Raw genomic sequence first — 19,347 nt, forward strand, 5'->3', positions numbered from 1 at the left:
TTCACTGCTTTGAACTGATCTGGCTCATGTCTATTATAAAATTGTTGCATAGTGTTCATCCCCCTCATCTTTTCTCTACTCGAACACACACAATTGGCATGCATAAACGTGATATTAGCAATATTACTCAGTTAATGAATCTGCATGTTTCATATGCCTACATTTACTCCACCACCTCGAGTTGAGCATTTTGATTCTTATCAATTCACAAAACCCTCCAATGTTGTCATTCTTGTCATTTTGTAATTAATTCTTGTTTCTTTGCAAGTGAATTCTGATGGTCAGTAAGGGTTTACTATTTTTGGAGCTTGGTAACGCAACTTAGAGGTCGTCTGTGTAGATTCAATTCATTGTTGTAGCTCCTTTATTCACCAAGTATGTACAAAACAGTTTTCATTTGTTTTCTTTGTGGACTACACTGGCTTTTTCTCGTTTTTACCTTGTTCCTTTGGTGTCTGCACGCAAATGTATATGTGTAGTTTCCATCTGGGTTGGTGATTAAATTCATCCCTTGAAAAAACAATGTTTAGTTTGGTTTCGGTGATGAATTTTACCTAACCATTAACCATGTTTTCCCTGTGCATTATGACTTAAAGCCCTGAAGGCTTCAAGGTCCTTGGGCTTATATTGTCTGGCATTAATTTACAAGCTTAGTTATGATGGCCATGGTCGTTAATTAGCCATTCCCTCGTTAATTAGTTGATAACAAATCTATTTTTCGTTTGGAGTTGTTGGCTTAGCTCTTGGGATTATTCAGGTTATGTTTAAAATGCCATATCGTTTATGCTTACAACCAAATGACCCTCTTATCATTACCTTTAATTAAAACCTAATGCATATTTAAGCTTGCATACCAAGCCACATGACGGAGCTCTTAAGGCCTTAGGGCTTTGAGAAAAAAACCCATGTGAATGCCATAGTTGGACCAATCAAATTCCATTCAAAATGTGTTTCCCTTTTAAGGAGCTCGCTAAAAATCTCGCCATTCGAAAGCTCACTTCCCAATAGCAAATATATATCTTCTATAGAACCCACTCGCCCAAATGGATACAACTAGAGTGAAGAATTCAGAGTTGGATCAAAATAAATTTTCCACAAAACAAAGTTTCAAACCAATACCACTCGTCATCCTAAGCAATAATGTATCACCCTAAATATTTGAAGTTTTGCTAGTCAAAATTATTCTTAACACTCATAATCAAATTGCAAGAGCCCAATATCACAAGCTCAATTGCTTTTAGATATCCCATAGTTAGACCAATCAAATTCCATTCAAATCGTTTTGCCCTTTCAAGGATCTTTACTCCTCTAATTTTATTTTCTATAAATTGGAAAGTTGATCTTAATGGTGACAACAATTCTATCTCTAAATAAGAGACCAATTAAGATGACTTCCTTCAATTATTCAAGGATTTTTGAAGGTATCATGTGTTCTTTCTGATCATTTACTTGTTGTTTGAAAGGTCTAATTTTTATTTTATCAATGCTAACAATGATATTTATGCAGAAAGCACATTGCCCATTTACACAAGTTGCTTGAAGGATCGATATGCTGCCATTTCCATTGGATTTCCTTAACTGTTGTATATGAGTTTGTTCATTGCAGTAGTTTAAGTCTTAGAATTGGTTAATGGTCTTCGCAAAGACCTGTTGTTAATATTCAGCGATTATTTTAATAAAATCAACTTGTTCTTCTATACAATTTATATCTTTATATGCCTCTTGTATTTTGTTACATTTATTCACTATTTTTTTTCACGACTTATGCTCTACAGGGTTTCAAGCTTTCAACCTAGAATCCTGACTAGTTTGTTGTTAATTTAAATTTGATTTTCTACCTTTTTTTAATTTATATTGACCACTTGTTTCGTTGTGAATATTTTTTTTTTCATATGTATATATCAATTTTATGTTTTCTTTGGTTAGATATTTTTGTAATGTAAATATATTAAAAAAACACCAAAACAATTTCACTTTACTTTGTATATTTTGAGCAATATGTCTCATTATCTTGTTGTGATAACTAGATTTGAGGAGTTGACTAGTCTAGCTTTCCTAACTTAAGCAAAATTATCAACAGATGCAAACATCTTTTTTTAGTGCAAAACTTGAGGAAATGTTTGCCCCTTTAGAGATTTAATCCCTCTCGAGGCTTGATAGATCCAGAGTTAAGATGGATCTAGGATGGTTTAATTAATAATAATAATAATAGTAATTATTAAATTTCTTTGTTTATTTTAGCTTTGTAGTTCGCTTGGGATAGGTGAAGGAAGCATTTGTTGAATCCCTAGGATCTACGACCTTGTGTCGCGTGCTAGCCTCTGCATCTGAGCACGAGATTCGATTTATCTAGATCTCACAGTGGACCAAGCGTTCACAACTCTCCTAGTGGTTGCATCCCTCTGATCGCAAACCTCGATGTCTAATTTCATTGGCAAATTATCTCTTCGACATAGGTAAGTTTTAGGGTTTTCTGGTTTTTTTCTTTTAGTCAGGTGACCCATCATGGCCAATCCTCCCATGAATCGTATATTTCTCAGGATATTGCAACCTTTAATAATCTGGTCGCAAATGGCTCCATAAGCCTGAACTAGGGTGCTTCAACTGGGGAATCGGGTGTGGTTAGCCAATTCACTTGTTTTTGTCCTTCTCCTCAATCAATCAGATCATGGATTGAGACTAATGGGAAACCTAAAATGAAAGGAGAAGTGGTTTCCTCCTTTGTGGGAAAGGGTTTCTTCACCATTTATTTTGAGCTCAAGGAGGACATGGATCTTATATTCATAAGTGGACCATATTTCATGGGCCCGTAAGGGTTGTATTTGGATAGATGGAACCCTAACTTTAACCCAAACTATGATATCCCTATGGTGGTTCTAGTTTGGGTAAAGTTATTGTACTTGCCTCTCCACTGTCGGAATGATGCCACTTTCAGGTTCATTAGTAACTCTCTTGAAAAATACATCGACTGTGATGAACCCATCGAAGGATTGTTTGCCTGTGCTAGAATTTGTGTGGAATTAGATCTGGAAAAAGACTACCAGTAACTATAAATTTATGCATGGATGACCTGACACACATTTAGGAAGTAGACTATGATCAACTCCCCTTCAAGGGTTGGATTTGTCACGAATATGGACATTTTTCTAGAAATTGCACTAAATCCCCAATCAACCAAGAAAATTAGGGAGATCAAGGGGAGCAATGACAACAATCCAAAAGGAGAAAGGTCCCTAACAAACAACAACCCCCTCACACAAGGGAAGACGACTCAAAAAACTAATGGTATGAAAAATCCTAATAACACCAGTAACAATAAGGAAGGTATTAGCCAATCTGGTAGTCATTAAGGCTAAAAGAATAAATATTAAGTGCTAATAGATCTTAATGAAGAGGAACGAACATCTAAAAAATATGCAAAGCCAACCTTCAAAAGAAATTTTCTCAAATCCCTAATCGAGTTCCAGAAGCGGAAAACATAATCCCTAAAACCTCTCATAATGTCTCGGTATATCTATTAGAGGAAGAGGAAGACACTTACCTTTCATCAAATGAAGCCACGGGTCCCTCTATAATGCCCAATTTAGCAGATGAAAAATCAGAAACCGAAAAAAACCAAATATTTGGAAAGGAAAATGAGATGCACAGGAAGGAAAACCAATAGGGAAACCTGCACAACACAAGCCAAGAAAGATAAAGAGTTGGGGTTGTTAGTGTCCATTAGTTCTAGTGATCAAATGTACTCTTGCCATGTGGTTGATAGAATCTTTGGTCAAATTATTATGTTTCCAAATAAAATTTGATACCTCTTGGTTGTCAAATAGTCATTGGTTTTTGTCTAGGTCATTACTACTCCCTTCACTTGCTCAAGGTCATCATCACTCATCATGGTCATGTCATCATTTAGGTGTCCTAGGTCATCAAAAGAGATAATGTGCCATCATATAGGTCATGGTCTAGGATTTACATTTGATTGTCATCATAATGTCAGTCATCAAAAGCAAAAAGAGAGTCATGTCCATCATTTGGTTCACCATCATGGGAGTTAGCAGCTTAGGGACAAAAGGAATCAAGGTACCATTTCCTTGTGAAGAAATTATGATGCAGTACAATCACCTCAGCATATCATTTCTCAAAAATACATGATGTCACACTACCACCAAAGAAAAAAATTGAGTTTCAAGCTATTAAAATACCATTCAAGCATTCAACAACTTCATTTCATCCTCCAAGATCTCTTCTCCACCATTGTGCTTCATCTCAACCATCAGAGCATCGATTTCATCGTCAGAACACCTTGCCCATCAACTCGTTGTGCTTCTGGACATTCGTTGTGTTTTTGAGTTTGACAGTCAAAGAAAGCAAGCAACAGGTTATTTCTCATTCAATAAGTTTTCAACACTCCTAAACAAGTAAGTGAAGCATTCATCAGCCCTCTCACGAAGTGATTTTCTTCAAAAAATGATGAAATCCCTCTCTTAGGGTTTTATGCTGCATTTTTAAGATTTCATGGTTTTTGCTTTCTTCCAAGGAGAAAATACCTATGTTTTCTGCTTAAACACCCTTGTATACACTTGACAGACCCTCCCCAACCATTTCCCATACCTGTTTTCCCTATCTCGCCACTTTTCCCCAAAACCCAAGCCCACGTTGTGTTTCTATTGTGTTTCTAGGTTTTCCCTATGTTTTCCACTTTTTCCCTTCCTTCCCTTTCCCATTCTAAGAAATTTCACTACCCCTGTCTCCTTGACATCTATCCCTACCACCTAAATTTTCCCTAATTCCTATCCCCTCCATTTCCCTCCCTAAACTAGTTGCTCTATTTCCCCTGTTTTGCAGCCCTAGACCCCTATCCTTTCTCCTCTCAAACTAGGATTTTCAGTCAAGCAAAGCCAACAACATGGCCAGTGAAAAGAAAAAATACAACAAGGGGGGATAGGTCTCAAGATATGAGCCAACTCATATGCAAGAGATCAATGCTTCAGAGTTCATCAACAAGTCATTTGAACAACCAAACTGCCTATGGTTTTGTGAGAAAGTACAAGAGGTGGGCTACCATTGTGAGCTGACTAGTCTATTTGCCACCAATTTCAAGAGGAAGAAGACCACCATAGCAAGGATGGACTTCCTAGTCTCAACAGAGGTTATAGATTTAGCCACTAGTATCCCCAATCAAGGAGAATTTTGGTTTAAGGGGATGGATTTGGACATTGAAAACTACAAAGTGTTCCTGAAACCATAATATAAGGAAACCCCATCTCATATCTTTCCTTGCAAGAAATTATTGGATAAATATACTCCTTTGATGAAGATGATTATGAAATATTTCACTTGTGAAGGCACGTTCATCAGATTATATCAGTATCACATCAGGTTGTTGATGCATTTCACATCCATCAAACAACTAAACCTACCCAATTACTTGTTTAGAAGCCTGGTTAAGATGACTGAAAAGGTGCAGAATAAAGGGAAGGATCATCAAGCAAGCTTATTCCATCATGCTTTGATCAAAATCACAGTTCTCCACCAGCTCACATAGGTCAATATGTCATGTAAAGCATTCTTGGAGGCAGTTGATCTCTTTTCTATCTCTCATCAATCCAAAAGCCACAGTACTCCTACATCATCTGGGCCACAAAGACTTGAGCCATCTAGCATACCATCAGTGACAAAAATATAGCCTAGGGCAGAGGTTTCACAAACATACAAGAAGGGTAAGAGGCTAGTTTTTTCCCTTGAGATAGAAAGAGATATACCTACTCCTAGATTTATGACCAGAGCTCAAGAAAAAAGAGTGCCTAAGGAGGTTATTATTGAAGAAGTTCAATTGAAGCCAAGAGAGAGCACTCACTTAGGGATAGAAGAGATTCATTATTGCAGCATCATGAAGAGGTAAATTCAGAGGTAGGTATGATTGATTATGGAGACAAGACATCAGAAGACATCATTAAGAGCAACAAACATAGATCAAAGAGTTACAAGATGACATTTCTAAAGCCAATTTCATGGTGGCTTTCTTGAAACAAGAGAATAGGCAAATGAAACTAAGCCTAATGAAGCAAGGTAAATCACATGAAGAGACTCCATCATCCAGTAAGGCAGCTAAGGACAAAGGTAAGGCAGTCATTGATGTAGAACAGCAGGATGAAGACATACAAGTATAGCCAAGGAGACCTACAACCAAAGCCATGGCTAAGAAGGGACAACAAGCAAAAAATCCCTCTCTTCCTCAAACCCTAAAAACCTTTGATGACACCATAGCAGCTGAAATTGAAGAGAATAGGGAGTATTGGCTTGAAAAGGTGAATGAGCATTTAGAGAAGCTTTTGAAGAAGGCAAATAGAGACACTACCCAACAGAGGCATATGACAAGGCATTATTACATAAGAAACATGGTGTGCAAGATTAGGGTTAAGAACATGAAGAAGAAGCTCAAGAAGACCCTAAGCAAGCTCAAGAAGAGGGACAATTTAGACCTTCTAGTTGATGCCTCCTTAGTGGCATAAAACTAGCTCAAAAAACAAGAAAAGGCATCAAAATTTTGAGTTTTTGAGTATTTTTGCACACAGTCAAAAGGGTAACTCTAAAATACGTAGCGTGGCCACGCTGCGCTTTTTCCCAGGACCTCCAAATAACAAACATGTACATGTGTCTTATGGTTAGTATATTTCAAAAATCTACTTTTGGTATCTTGTCAGCTCATGGATTTGCAAGAAAAGGTCAAAAGCCACTAAAATTTCACCTTTCTACCACTATTTTTGGTCACACGTTGCGCTTCTGGAGTAGTTGTGGTAAATTGAGTTTTAAATGGTCTTGGAGAAGTGTTTTTGCTGATTTTAAGCTTCAGTGATATCGATGACATCCCCAGCTACTAGTATCAGTCTTCAGTTCAACTTAAAGATGCACCAAAGTCATTCAATCAGCCTTCAAATTTTCGTTGCGCTTTTGTGCATGCACATTGCGCTTCTGCTATGCACGCTGCGTTTCTGTGGAAGAAAGCTTGTTTCTTAGTTTCATGGTCAAGAGTTGACTTTTCTCGATGTAATTAGTCTTGAGATGATTCTAAATGATGTAATTAATTATTCTAGAGATGGTTAGAGTGAATGTCTTGTAATTGCCTTCAAAGTCATATTCAAATCAGTTAGTGTAAAGGAGGAAAGTGGTTTCTAACTACTCATGATGTGGCAATGGTTAGGTAGGATTAGGAAATCAGTTCCCAGGAAGCAAGATTCGATCCCTGATAGGGGGAATGTTGTGTCTCATCTACATGTAGTTAGAATGAACTCATAGAGTGGGTTGGATACCTGGTAATCATAGTGTGGAGCTAGTGTACACCATTTTACAATGATATTAAAGACAGTGGTAGTTATAATCTCGAGATTCCTGTGGTATGCTTATTAACAATGTTTCTTCTTAGTTTTATCATCAATTTGAATGTTTATATCTCCTTGCAACCATATGTATGCTTTCATGTGATCATCTCATTAGTTTTTAAGAAGAATTCATAAGTTTTATGCTATGTTTTGATGAGATCTTCATGTTTGTGTTCCATTTCTTCTGATGAATGAATTCATAGTCATATGCTCATTTTTATCCTTCATTTTTCAACCTTGTACTGCAATGACAACCCAAATGTTGGGTCCCTATAATACTAGTGATTACCCCATTACTATTGTAGTTATACCCCTTATTAATATTGTTGTGCCCCTATTGCCCCCATATTGTTATTACTGTGCCCCATAGAATCCCTCTATTGTTATTTTTGTGGCTTTATGTTATTATTGTTAGGTCGGCTAGATTATATTGTGACTCCTTAGACTCCTATATATAGAAAGGAGGTTTTGTCATTTGTATCATCCAAGAATTGTTCATTTATGTAATGTAAAGGAGGTTTCCCCCTCGAAGAGGCTGAATTCTAAGGCGTTGATCTATCTTTTCTATCTTTTCTTGAGCTGGTTTCATAACATTTGGTATCAGAGCTTTGGATTCTAGGGTTTCGCTGCTCCAAACAGGTCATCGTGGCATTTTCGCTATAACTTTTTTTCTGTGACGTTTCAGAAGTCGCAAAAAAAAGGCCATTTGAGAAGAAATCGCGCTGAACCTTGGGTCTGAATTTCAGAGCTTTTCACGCGATATTTGCGGAGATATTATTTGAGGAAGTTGGTCTTTTTGCAGACTCCTGAATTACATTCAAAACAGGTGACCTGGGGAAAATCGTCATAACTTTCTCTCTAGGGATCGGATTGAAGTTTTGTAAGAAGTTACAGAAAGAGGACGGACTGTAGTTTCTTGTGGGTGTTTTTCAGATCCAAAGGTCGAAACAGTGACTTGTGGCACGTCGTACAAGTTCGCTCTACTGAACTAGTCTATAATCAAGTCACTGTGGGAGATTTCGCATAAATCTTCCTTGGAGAATCCAATTTGGGTCAGACTTGTGGCATTGGAAAGAGAACACAGAGGGCTACTACAGGTCACAAATTCAGAACTAGATAATCAGAAAGTACAGAGATACATCAGAGGCAATATCGAGCTCCTACAAAGTGAAAAAAGGTGTGTAGATTTTCTTTAATTTTTGCTTAAGCTTGGTTTGAAAATTTATTTTGAAGGAATTCAAAGGGCATATTAGAGAATTATTATCGGTAACTGATGCCCCGAGGAAAGAAAATGCAAACACCTAGTAAGGAACCTGAAAGCTCTAGCATGACCCATGAAGAAGAAGAAGAAATGCTACATGATATATCAAAATTACAAGAACAAGTGTCACTTGCACAAAAAGCAACAGAATCTAAGATGGATGGTTTAAGGAAAGATGTAGAAGCTAAGATGGATGGTTTAAAGAAGGGTGTAGAAGCTAAGATGGATTGTTTAAAGAAAGGCGTAGAAGCTAAGATGGATGGCATGGAAGCTAAGGTGAATGGCATGGACGCTAAAATTGATGGCATGGATGATAAGATGGAAGAATTGAAGATAAATATGAATAAGTTGCTACAAGAAATGGTCACTAAGGGTGAAAGGGTACTAAAGGAAACTCATGATGAGAACAAAAGAAATGTTAATCATGATTCCATAGACTCTAATGTTGGATCGAAGACTCACCATATTCCAAAAATCGATATGAGGAAGTTTGATGGCAGGGATCCCGCCACATGGATATTACAGATGGAGCAATTCTTCGATCTCAATAATGTGCAAAACACACAAAAGGTACGTATGGCAACTTTATATTTGGAACCAAATCAGTTTGTATGGTATCAATGGCTTTGCTCTCGTAAACAATTTATCACTTGGGCAATTTTTACGGAAGAATTGATAGCACATTATGAGGATACAAAAAGCAACACTTTTTTTAGCCAATTGATAAGTCTCAAACAAAAGGGTTCAATAATGGAGCACATTGAGGAGTTCCAAAAATTGAACATAAGGGTAAAAGATATTCCAGAGGAGCATAGGATTGATGTGTTCATAGGGTCTTTAAAGGATAATATCCAACATGATGTTCACCTTTGGGAACCTGATTCATTAGAGAAGGCATTCAGGTTAGCAAGAAAAATGGAAAGCAAAATTATGGCAACCAAGAAGCATACCACTCACAACTATAAAGACGGAAGTGTTGTTGCCGCTAGTCTTCCACAACCTATAAGGTTGACACCACAACAATTGGAAGAAAAAAGAGCAAAAGGGCTTTGTTACAGTTGTGATAGAAATACACTAAAGGTCATAAGTGTGCTGAGAAGAAATTATTCTACATAGATTGTGAAGAGGAAGAAGAAAAGGAGCAAGAAAGGTCAAAAGAAGAGGATATACTCCAGGAACAAAGCCTAGATAAAGAAGAAATGAATCCGACCATATCTTGTAATGCATTGGCGGGAATTACCACTCCTCAAACCATCAAGATAGAAGGACAAATCAAGAAGAAAAAGGTAATAGTGTTGATTGATTCAGGAAGTACCCACAATTTTATTCATTGTAAGGTAGCAAAAGAATTGAATTGCTTCTTATATCCAGCACCAGAGTGTCAAGTGATGGTTGCAAATGGAGGAACAATAAATTGCTCTGGAAAGTGCCATAATATCAAGCTATCCATGGGAGAATATGTATTGACTAGCCCAATGCTTTCCATTCCAATGGGAGGTGCTGATGTTGTACTAGGAGTCCAATGGCTACAATCCTTGGGTACAATAGCTTTTAATTTTCAAGAACTTTTCATGAAATTTTATGTGGAAGGAAAGGAAGTTGAATTAAGGGGTATTGTAGGGAAACCGGAAAGATAATCAGCTCTAACGGTATGACAAAGCTTCTAAAAAAGGAACAAAGAGGTGTAATTGCACAATTATGTTCGCTAGATGTTTCCACATTGGAATCATCTATTTCTCCAGATCTCCAAAAAGTCTTGGACAATCATTCCAAGGTATTTGAGACTCCCAAAGGTCTCCCACCTATTCGTGATCATGATCATGCTATTCATCTGATTCCAGGAAGTGTTCCTCCAAACATCAGGCCATACAGATATCCCTATGCCCAAAAGAGTGAAATTGAACGTATGGTTGCAGAAATGCTAGAGGCTGGTATAATTCAACCAAGTCAAAGTTCTTTCTCTGCTCCAGTAGTATTGGTGCACAAGAAGGATGGATCATGGTGCATGTGTCCAGATTATAGGGAGCTCAACAAGCTCACTATTAAAGATAAGTTTCCCATTCCTGTCATTGATGAATTACTGGATGAATTGCATGGATCAATTTACTTCACCAAGTTGGATCTTCGTTCGGGATATCATCAAATCAGAATGAAGATTGAAGACATTCCGAAAACAGCATTTAGAACTCATGAGGGTCATTATGAATTTTTGGTCATGCCTTTTGGCCTTACCAATGCACCTTCAACATTTCAAGGTTTGATGAATTCAATTTTCAAACCATTCCTTAGAAAATTTGTGTTAGTATTTTTTGATGATATACTAATCTACAGCAAGTCTTGGAAGGATCATGTTGAACATGTTGACAGGGTGCTACAACTATTGGAGGAGAAACAATTATATGCAAAAAGATCCAAATGTTTCTTTGGAGTACAAGAGGTGGAATATCTGGGTCATATTGTATCTCATGAAGGAGTTAAGGTAGACCCTAGCAAAATTAAAGCCATTAAGGAATGGAAAATTCCCACATCCATAAAGCATCTGCGAGGATTTCTCGGGTTGACAGGGTATTATCACAAGTTTGTTAAGAATTATGGGAGAATAGCAGCACCTCTAACAACATTATTGAAGAAAGATGCATTTTCATGGACCCCAGAAGCAACAAAGGCCTTCGAACATCTTAAAGAGGCAATGTGCCAAGCACCGATCTTAGCTACACCGGACTTCACAAAAACCTTTATTGTGGAATGTGATGCTTCAGGAAATGGAATTGGTGCTGTTTTAATGCAAGATGAAAGACCCATTGCTTTTGAAAGTCGTCCAATCAAGGGAAAGTTTTTACACAAAGCTATTTATGAGAAGGAAATGTTGGCAATACTCCATGCACTTAAGAAATGGCGACCCTACCTAATGGGAAGACACTTCAAGGTAAAAACGGATCATGATAGCCTTAAATACTTTTTAGAACAAAGATTATCCTCTGAAGAGCAACAAAAGTGGGTCACAAAGATGTTGGGTTATGACTTTGAAATCATCTACAAAAAAGGGAAGCAAAATGTGGTGGCAGATGCACTCTCAAGAAAGGATGAGGATGTGGAAGCATTGTTGTGCGCCATTTCTATTATCCAACCAGATTGGATAAACGAAGCAAGGGAGGAATGGAAGAATGACGAAGAAGTGTGGGCACTTATTCGAAAGTTACAACAAGATTCCAGTATGTCTGATACATTTAACTGGCAAAATGATTCGTTATGGTACAAAGATCGCTTATACCTCTGTAAGAATTCCCAGCTAAAACAAAAGATTCTTATGGAATTGCACACTTCTCCCTTAGGAGGGCACTCAGGATTTTTAAAAACTTACCACAGGGTTAAGAAGGAATTTTTTTGGGATGGCCTTAAATCAGATATTCAAAAGTTTGTGGCAGAATGTTTGGTTTCCCAACAAAATAAAGTTGAAACAATTAAGACACCAGGTCTATTACAACCTTTATCCATTCCAAGCCAACGTTGGAGGAGGTTTCAATGGATTTTATCACAGGTTTACCAAAGTCTGAGGGAAAGAGTGTCATCATGGTGGTAGTTGACAGACTTACCAAGTATGCACACTTTTGTGCATTATCACATCCATTTAAAGCCAGTACAGTTTCTACTGCATTTATGGAAACAATTCAAAAGCTACATGGAAACCCAAAGATTATTGTAAGTGACAGAGATCCCATTTTCACTGGAAATTTTTGGACAAAATTATTTTCTTGTCTTGGTACTCAGTTAGCTCATAGCTCATCTTATCATCCTCAATCTGATGGGCAAACTGAGATAGTAAACAAATGTTTGGAAGGATATCTTCGTTGCTTTGTATCTGATAAACAGACACAATGGGTCAAATGGTTGCCTTTGGCTGAATGGTGGTATAACACTTCCTTTCATACAACAACAAAAATGACCCCATTTATGGCACTTTATGGGTATCAACCACCATCCATCACATCATATTTAAGAGAAAATTCTAAGGTTCAGGCAGTGGAACATCACATCGAACATCAACAACAAGTCCTCCAACTCTTAAAGGATAACCTTGTGTTGGCACGGAATAGAATGAAACAACAGGCAGATCAACATCGCAGTGAAAGAAGTTTTGATGTAGGTGATTGGGTATTCCTACGGCTACAACCATATAAGCAAATGTCCCTCAAGCAAGCTAAGAATGATAATAAATTATCACCAAAGTATTATGGTCCGTACAAGGTGTTGCAAAAGATTGGTACTATGGCATACAAATTGGAGCTTCCTGCAGCTTCTCGATTGCACCCAGTTTTCCATGTTTCATGTTTAAAGAAGGTTATAGGCGACAAGCTCCCAGTTCAAACAATATTGCCAGAACTTGACGAGGAAGGAAAAATTATATTGGAACCGGAAGTAGTCACAGAAACAAGAACTCGACAGCTACGAAATCGATCAATTTCAGAGTATCTTATCAAGTGGAAGAACTTATCCGCTAAAGATTCCACATGGGAGGATGAGAATTTTATGCAGAAGTATCCAGAACTACTCAAGCGTTGAGGACAACACTTTTTTGAAGGAGAGGGGCATGTTGGGTCCCTATAATACTAGTGATTACCCCATTAATATTGTAGTTATACCCCTTATTAATATTGTTGTGCCCCTATTGCCCCCATATTGTTATTACTGTGCCCCATAGAATCCCTCTATTATTATTTTTGTGGCTTTATGTTATTATTGTTAGGTCGGCTGGATTATATTGTGACTCCTTAGACTCCTATATATAGAAAGGAGGTTTTGTCATTTGTATCATCCAAGAATTGTTCATTTATGTAATGTAAAGGAGGTTTCCCCCTCGAAGAGGCTGAATTCTAAGGCGTTGATCTATCTTTTCTATCTTTTCTTGAGCTGGTTTCATAACACCAAATATGTCACTACACATACCTACCTTGCCTCATTTTTATCCCTGAAATTAATTATTCAAAACCCTGACCTAGTTCCTAGATCTATGACCTTGATCCAGCAAACCCTAAATCAAACCCCACTGTGTCAAATATCTAGCCTAAAATCCATATATTCTCCAGTCACTTCCATTGACTGTGAGGTTGTTTTAGAGAGAACCCTCTCTGATTTGGTAGGGCTAGTTGCCAAGTCCAAAGTGCTATGAGGTTACCTTCTTGGCTTCCTTTCTCAGCCTTTGGAAACCGAGGAGTGCTAACAAGGGTATCAAAACACAATACCTCGACAATTAGCAGATCATGGGAACAAAGAAGGAAAAAAGGGAGTAACAACAAGCCCCTCGAAATGGGAAACTCACTCAAAAAGTAAGTAATGGATATTGTATCTTGGAATTGTAGGGCCCTTGGCTCTACCAAGAGAAGCGCAAAAGAAAAATGATTGATAATGAAATAAATTCCAACAGTAGCCTCCTCCAGGGGACCAAACTTGACGAGAAGTATTTCTCATCCAAGCACAGTAAAACATGGAATAATAGTATCCATCTTAAGGTTAGTCCTTTGGGTGCTTCAAGGGGCTTATGCACTCTTTGGGATCCAAAATAGTTTAAATTAATTGAAAGCACGAGAACACAACATTGGATTGCTACTACTTTCAGTATCCAGGCTTTAAATCATGTATGCACCATAATTTACCTCTATATGCCTATTTTTTTCATGAAAAGAAAGATTGATGGAAATCCCTAATGGAGCTAAAATATTCACCCTTTGGCACTAATGGCATCATCGACAGAGACTTTAATACGACCCTTCATAAAAGGAAAAGAGGGGAGGATCACTGGTCAGGGATCCCCATAAAGAATCTATGGAGGACCTAATCAGTGCCCTCCACTCGATTGACCTCAAGCCCTTTAAGATGATATTCAGTTGGAATAACAAGAGATTGGGACCAGGACACATTGTTGCTCAACTGGATAGGTTTTCTGTTGTCAATAACCTTCTCTCTTTGAATCTCATACTCCACTCTTTTATTCTTCCCTAGAATGGATTAGACCAGCGACCCATCTCTTTGAAAATTAGTATGCCTCAAAATTATGGTCCAATACCCTTCATATTTTCCACGCTCTGGCTCCAATCTCCTGGTTTCTCTAATGTAGTAGCTACTTCTTAGGGTCAGTGGGTTGAAGGTATCCCAATTGGTATTTGGTAGACCAAAGTAAAAAGGCTCAAACAAGAAATTAAACTCTAGCTTAATAAGGTGAGATCAACAAATCAATCTTTGCTTCTAACATTAGAGAATCAAGTTGAACATATTCAATCTTAGATTGAAGTTGAGTACGTTACAAAGGAGCTTATGCACCAAGAAGTTAAAACCTTCCAGTCGTATCATGAGCTCCTAAGACATGAAGAGGAGCACTGGAGGTTAAAATCAAGGAGTGTATGGTTAGAATTTGGAGACATGAACACTAATACTTCTATAATAAAGCCAAAAATAGAGAAAGAAAAAACAACATATCACAAATCTAACATCAAGGTCAAAGAATTGAAGACTCCTAGTTGATTCAAGAGGCAATAATCAATCACTGTAGAAGATTGTACTAGGCCCCTAATCAGTAAACTGAATAGGAAGATAACTATATATATGTTGGAGCACATTCCTAAGCTGTTTTTAGAATAAATGAATGCTTCTCTCATTGTTCCCCCTTTTCTAGGAGAAGTAAAGCATGAGATGTTTTCCTTTCATCCAGACAATACCTTGGGGCCAGATGGATTTCCAGCCCTCTTCTATCATCTTTTTTGGGATATTATTCATAATGAACTGAACAAAATTATAGGGTACTCGCTCAAGCAGCTCTGCCTAGGAGGAGGAATCAATTCCTCCTTTTTAGCCCTCATTCCTAAAGAGAATAATCCTTCTTCCTTTGCGAGGTTCTGACCAATCTCACTGTGTAACATCTCCTACAAGATTATCTCAATCTCTAAGACTCAAGAAAAATCTTCCTCACGTCATTACCAAGAACCAAGGAGGATTTGTTCTAGGAAGAAAAGTCTTTGATAATGTTATCATGATTCAGGAAGCAGTGGATTCTAGTTGGCAAAGGGGAGATTAAGGTATGGTTATAAAGCTAGACATGGAAAACACATTTGATAGAGTTCAACACAGCTTCCTTTTCAAGGTGGTGAAAAAGATGGGCTTCCATGACCGATTTATTCAATGGGTAGCTATGTGTATTGGTTCAACTTAGATCACCCCCCTTATTAATGGAAAAGGAACTTGTTTCTTCAAAGCCTCCAGGGGGGCTAAGACAAGGTTGCCCCCTCTTTCCATTCTTGTATATCATAATGGTTGATCCTTCGAGCAGGATATAGGAGTTTGAAAAGAGCATTGATTGCATTACCAGAATTTGATTCTTTGCAGAGATCATGAGCATCAACCATCGACAATTCATGGATGACACGATTCTTTTGGGAGGAGCCTTTGTAGTGATTTCTATAAGATATAAAAAGGTCTTGGATAATTTTATTGCGGCCTCAAGAGGATTACTAATAAGAAATAGCAAATTTATTCTTAGAAAGTCAGCACAATCTGCCAAACAAAAATTGAAGAAGTGCTTGGTTTCAAAATGGTTAAGGATTGGACAAAATTTAAATACTCAGGATTGTCAATTTGCTTAAAAAATCCTCCCTCAAAATCATGGCAGGGTATAATAGACAAGATCAAAATCAAAATGGAGAATTGGGGAGCTCGTTGGCTCTATTTGGTAGGAAGAATAGTCCTATCTAAAGTTGTATTGTATTCCATCCCTTTTGTTTCAATTCTTGACTCTCATGCAACCCAAAAGTATACTACATAGGCTGGGAATCCATCTGTGAAAACTTCTTTGTGATGGAGGTAAGACTTCCACTAAAAAGTTCCATCTGGTAAAATGGGCCACGATTTGAGCTCCCGAGCTCCATGGGGGTCTAGGTATTAGAGATTTTGATTTGATGAATGTTTTTCTTAGGGAAAAATTAGATTGGAAGCTGAAGACTAAACCAAATTCTTGGTGGGTTCAAATTTTGAAGGCCAAATACCTTCAATCCCCTAAGGATGATCATCATCCCAAGAAGTGTTCTCCTATCTGGAAACTTATCTCATCTACCTCCTCTTTGATCAACTCCCATCTAACTTGGATCCCCGACAATGGTAGAAATATCAAATTGTGGGAAAATTTTATTCTTCATCATCCCTTGATAGTGAAGGTGGAAGAATTATGTCCCTTTATGGATCTTATGCATCTTTAAGAAATAGATACTCTGGCCCAAATATCCAATTAGAATGCTCATGGGTTTTGGATTGATTAGAACTTGGGGGAACTCCCTAATCACATTAGACCCCTGGTGAATTCTTAAAAAGAAGGTTGGTTAGAAGGGCCCCCATTAATCTATACTATTAGGACAAATTAGGATGGAAAGCCTAATCTTATTCAGTCAAGGAGGGTTATATGGATATGCTCTTCCAATATCAAATTCCTCCCAAATCCTCCCTCTAGAGTAAAATTTGGACTCTTAACGCTCTTCCTAAAGTCAACATCCTTTGTTGGTTGCTTCTTCACAAAAAATTCTAACTTTAGAGAACCTCAGGAAGAAAGGAATTTATGGCCCATTGAGATTTCCTCCCTGTGAAAAGCATGAAGAAATTGTGCCCCATCTTTTTTTGGAATGCCCATATGCTAAGGTGATTTAGTTTATTACTTATAGCCCTTTATACCATAGACTTTGTTGGCCTTCTAATGTCCAATATTTCTTTACACCTTGGCATAGGCATTATTCAACCTCATTTCAGACCAAGTATTCCCTCAAAGATGTTTGGTTGGCCCTTCCTAAATACATATGTTGCAAATTTTCTCTCTTGTCATTCACTTATGTTTAAATCATCATCACTCTTTGCTAAATTTTTTGTTTTAAAGGCCCTCTCCTTTTGTCTCGAGCTCAATCCGCTTCATAGATATTTTTCCCTTAATATGATTGAATACCACTGGGTAAGATCTCTTTGTAACAACCTGTTGAAGCCTCAAAAATCGCTGCAACAACATGGGGGAGACCACCCGGTCCGGACCTTGGTTAGCAGCTCCTTTTCTGTTTGGAATGGTGGTTCCGACTAGTTCAACTAGGTCCAGTTACCTTCTCTCAATCTCCAATGGCTTCAAAGTATGACTTTCATTCACCAATGGAAAAGAGACATCAGATCGTCCTTCTTGCTGATCAGGCAAGAAAGTGATCCTTAAGCTGATTTAGGGCTCAGCCAATCCACTACTAAAGTTTGCCTCTTTGGGAAGAGGACTTAAAAGTATGTAAAATTTACTCTAAATGCAAACTTGTTCTAAGATGCAAGCAAAAGAATCTATCCTAATTCTATCTTAATTAGGCAGATATAGATCTAACCTAACCAAGAGCAGGTATTTATAATATTGGGATTGAAATATGTCGTTTATAATGAATGAAAAGTTAATGAAGTAGTTCATTTAACTGACATTATGGATACCAAACACATCCTATTGAGACCCTTTAACTGAAATAATCAATCAACAACACTCAGGAAATAGTTCACAGAATGATCTTGATCATTTAATCAGTAACTTGAATAATTAAACAATAATATGCGGAAGAAGTTCAAAACATATCACTATTTATTCATCCAATATTAAAAGACATATTTATGAGTAAATAGTTACTCAGAAATCAGAGTTCGGCCCATAAGAGCAGAGATAAATAACAACATAAAATAGAAGCAAATTACCCATACCGACAAAAGTGCACAAATATGTAAGCAAATTGACACCATTCCTGTTATCATAAAATGAAACCAGCATTTAAAACAATATTATTCGAAATACCAGTTTATTAAATCCATTTCTCCAGCTCCGGTCTCTAATAGTCCTTTACAATGTCTGGGCTTCTGCTTTCAAAAGCAGAGCTACAATAGTGCAAACTCTGTTTATTATACATAACTCAGGATGTAAAAGAAAAACCTCAATAATCTCCAGATCTGAGATTCCACTCCTCCCACCTACAACTCTAAATCCCTATTACAAAAGTGCTTTTAGAATTTCAGAATTGCAGAGGAGAGCAGCCTCTATTACATTCTGCAATCTGCTATTTATAATTTTTTGCAAAAGAATTCTTGAGATGAAAGTTTGTTGAAGAGAAATCTGTTCAATCCCATTTTATTTGCTCCAAATTTCCATCTTTAATTGCTGGAGCATTCTCATTGATTGAGATCTTTTTCTCCATATATCTTCTATTGTTTTCCTGCAAAAAGAAATCAAAATGAATTAAAATGTAACAATAAAATCAAAATACCATTTCTGGCATTAAAACAAATCCAATCAAATTCTATTTAAATAAATAATTGAAAATAAAATATAAGCTCTCTATTGATGCCTGGGATGGTTTAATTGGCCAAGGATATTATTGACGAATGGATCTGCAATTAGAAGAGGCTTGGACAAATGAAAATGCAGAAAATAACTCAGAAAATTAATTTTGTTCTTAGAAATTCGGAGCTTGATCTTCTGCATGATTTTCGACCCAATAAATGACCAAATCTGTTAGTGAAACCTCCTCAGAAATGTTCTCCTTGATTTCATCTTTCCAATGAGCTGTCCTGGGCCTCATTTGGCCAAGTAAAACTCAATCTATGGGCCTCCAAAGTTGGTGAGTTAAAACTGGCGTAAGTCTGGAATTCTGTTGCTGGGCTAAAAATCAGAATTTTAAT

This window comes from Pinus tabuliformis, chromosome X, assembly GCF_031772625.1.
Source record: "Pinus tabuliformis cultivar Carrire ecotype Pingquan chromosome X, CPIR1, whole genome shotgun sequence".
Classification (NCBI taxonomy): domain Eukaryota; kingdom Viridiplantae; phylum Streptophyta; class Pinopsida; order Pinales; family Pinaceae; genus Pinus; species Pinus tabuliformis.